At 37.8% G+C, this 3,592-nt stretch overlaps 1 protein-coding gene across 8 annotated transcripts in view; it reads left to right on the forward strand.

The window, feature by feature from the left end:
- The window catches only part of LOC121280891, a 270,129-nt gene that overhangs the window by 247,225 nt on the left and 19,312 nt on the right, over nucleotides 1–3,592 (forward strand). For 7 of the 8 annotated variants that reach the window (XR_005943750.1, XR_005943755.1, XR_005943757.1 and 4 more), the window contains 2 exons: nucleotides 1,600–1,633; nucleotides 2,807–2,989. The gene's annotated coding sequence lies outside the window, so the exon portion shown is untranslated. Of the gene's footprint in view, nucleotides 1–1,599; nucleotides 1,634–2,393; nucleotides 2,440–2,806; nucleotides 2,990–3,592 lie in introns of all 8 variants that reach the window. The other variant, XR_005943756.1, reaches the window with a different exon arrangement.

A 3,592-nucleotide genomic window follows, 5' to 3' on the forward strand; every position in this document is an offset into this window, starting at 1 on the left:
GAATTGTTCTCCTTACAACAGAGAAGAAGGGGAGATTGGATAGAGGTGTTCAAACTCATGAACTTTTGTCAAGTAAAGAACAGTTTCCAGAGGACACAGATTTAAGTTGTTTGACAAATGAACCAAAGATTTATGAAAGGAAGAAAAAATTAGACAGCAATTTATTATGCACTGTCTGAAAGGATGATGGAAGCAGATTCAATCAATGTTCCATCTAAGCTGTGTAGCCATAGAGCAACCCAAAAGTCCCCCACAGGCCACACATAAGTAGACCCCTTTCAGTTACTGAGAGTATGTGACCATGCAATAAAATCTAAAGAGCCTGCACATTTAAACAAATCGCCACAGAGTAAAAAAATTGTTGGTATGTTGGATTCAATATAACTTCCAAAAGCAAGTTGGATAAATACTTGGATAAAAAAATTACAGGGCTATGGGGAAAGAATAGGGAAGCAGGACTAATTAGATAGCTCTGCCAAAGAGCCACATAGTGAGAATGAACCATATGGCCTCATTCTGTGATGTTTTATTCCATGATTATATTGCTATTTTACAATGTTTTTCATAGTTTTTCCTATAACAGTTAACCTCTTCCTTTCCTCAATCTTAAAACTTGCCCTGCTTCAGTGTATCTGCTGCTAAAACCCTCATCCATGCTTTTCCATCTAGACTTGACTATTCCAATATTCTTCTGGTTGGCCTCCCACCTTACATCTCTTTAATCTTGAGCTCATCCAAAACTCCTGCTGCCTGCATGCTAACTTGCACCAAGGGCGAGATTTTCTGCATGTGCCCACTGGCAGGATCTTCTAGTCCTGCCACAAGTCAATGGACTTATAGCTAGGGCACCGCCTTGCCCACTGCCGGTCCTGCCATGACAGGGCTGGAAAATCCTGGCCCAAGAAACCATTCACCAATTATTCCTGTGCTGGCTGACATACACAAGCTCCAAGTTTGGTGTTACCTTGTTTTCAAAATTTTTATCATAGGTTTCCAATCCATTCGTGGCTTGCCCCTATCTCTACAATCTCCTTCAGCCCTAAAATTCTTTGAGCGATCTCAGTTCCCCTAATCATACTTTCTCTCACAATCAATCACCCATTTTCATCACTCCATCATTGGCAATGATGCATCAGCTGTCAAGGCCTTTCTCTGGAATTCTCTCTAAACCTTTCAGCCCATCTATCTCTCCTTTAAGACATTCCTTAAAACTCTTTGACCAAAGTTTGTCACCTATCCTTACATCATCATCTGTGCCAAATTTTGTTTGATAATAAAATGTCCCAAGATGCTTCAGAAGCATTATGTTAGAAGTGCTTTGTAAATGCAAACTGTTGTTACATTTCTTTTGGAATCTCTTTAAATCATTAATCTTCTAGCCTTTTTGAACATTTTAAGTCTTGGGAAAGATAGCTTTATTGTACAGTTTATTTTGGCTGATTAAGTCTCAGGTAAAAGAACATATCCATCAGACACTAATCAAGAGGATCAATTCTATTTGAATAGATAGACATGCATTAGAAACCATAATTTTGATTATTATTGATTTTGATACAGTGCAGGTCTTCAACTAGGTGCTGTGCATTTTTCCTTTTCCAGGTGCCTAAATGGAACTGGGAAAAAAACACTATTGGTGAGTTGTACTAGCATTCTTTATCCATTATTTCTATTTGTCCACGTAATGTAATGCATTAAGTCTAATGGCCTGCAACCTTGATAGATCAATTGTCAACTGAATTTGGCACCATCCTTTGTTGGAAGTACCTGTCAATACTGGAAAAATTTTTTGTATTTCAACTTTTCAGAACTGCAGAATCATAGAACTTTACAGCACAGGGGAAAGACTATTCCACCCAGTGTGTTTGTACAGGGCCTTTGCCAGAGCAATCCAAAACAAAATCCCACTACCCTGCATTTTCCCAATTGGCCTGTTTCTTCTGTATCAAAGAGTTACCCACATTTTATTTAAAACGTTCTAAAGTTGTCTGAATTGTTTATATGTTAAAGCATTCCATATTCCAAAAACTCTGCATCAAACCAATCTCCTAATCCTAATAGTTGTTTGGTAGTACAGATCTTGAGTATTGCTGAAAAAGAGAATTTTGTCAAAGCTTTTTGTCTTGCACTCATAAGAACAATTCACAAGAAAATACCAATGTCAGAGGAAACATATACTGTATGAGAAGAGTGCTGAGTGGTTGGCAAATGGACTGATTGGTAGAGGTGTTGCAACAGAAAATGCACCAGTTGATGTTGACTGACGGTTAACTGCTAAGCATTGTTCGAAATTTAAACCCGACAGCTTAACTCTGGTCAAGACAGTGCCCTAGGGAATGACTCAATGAATAAATGTCATTTATTTTGTTTAGCTGAAACAGTTCTCTCTTTTTCAGCGACAATTTGAAATCACCAGCCGCTTGTCACTGATTTGCCAACCAGGTGAAAGTTTGTACATTTGCCTCCATATTAAAATTCTTCTTTTGCTTTCTCTGCTACAACAGAAATAGTTCCTCCTAACCATGTCTCAACCCTGGTGTCATCCTGATGAATCTATGCCATATGTTCCCTATAGTTTTAATGTCCTTTCTACAATTCAAAACTCTACATTGTACACTGTGGCGTAGTCGTTGCCTGAAAGAAGTGTCTTCCTATGCCACATCAATGGTTACACTTAAAAAGTAATTTAGTGGCTATGAAACATGTTGAGAACATGTAAGGTGCTATATAAATACAAGTTCTTTCCTAGTTTGCGTACTCTATGCCCTTATTAATAAAACTAAAAATGCTATTCGTTATGTTTTCCCAGAATTCCAGCAAACATCTAATTCTTGTAGAATGCAGTGCAGGGATAATCCTAAGGTGAACAGGAGAGGAGACCGAGTTAGAGGAGAAACATGGGAAGAAATGGCAAAGAAGTATTTCTGTGGTAAACTGAGAAACTTAAATGAACATCCATAATGCAGACCAACCTGAAAAGTGAGAAGACATGGTAAATCAAATAATAGTTGGAAATATTATGCTTTGGTTTTAGAAGTCTACAAGTTGTATTTAGCAAGGGTACAAAGAGTCTGGATTTTAACACAGATACAGCAAGAGGAAGAGTACACAAGACCAGATATTTTGGGGTTTAGGATGAATACAGGAAACTTGAAATAAGCAATGATCGTAGTAATATCAAAAAAACTGAGCAAGACAAGGTTCAATGGGTAGCTGTACACCCTTCAGTGCATCATGTAAACAATCTCTCCATGTGAATTTGGACATTGAGCACTTGCAGGATATCACAGCCATTCTTGAACCTAGATAATTGAATAATGATTAAGAACGAGATCTGCAGCTAACTTACTAAGACCAATTGTGAACACCCTTCTGGCTGCTGAGGTTATGCAACTCAGCACATACAAGGAACAAAACCTGGCAAAAATATCCATATTGCTTTGAAACAACATATTATTGTAACTAAGCACAACACTTACACCAGCTGCCAGACTAGGGCTTGCAGGAGAGAGTCCATTATCTTACAAGTGCAAAAATAAACATTCTCAAATACAATAATGACAATTACTTCAAATAAAGTGATTCACACAAACAG

Source organism: Carcharodon carcharias, chromosome 8, assembly GCF_017639515.1.
Source record: "Carcharodon carcharias isolate sCarCar2 chromosome 8, sCarCar2.pri, whole genome shotgun sequence".
Lineage (NCBI taxonomy): Eukaryota > Metazoa > Chordata > Chondrichthyes > Lamniformes > Lamnidae > Carcharodon > Carcharodon carcharias.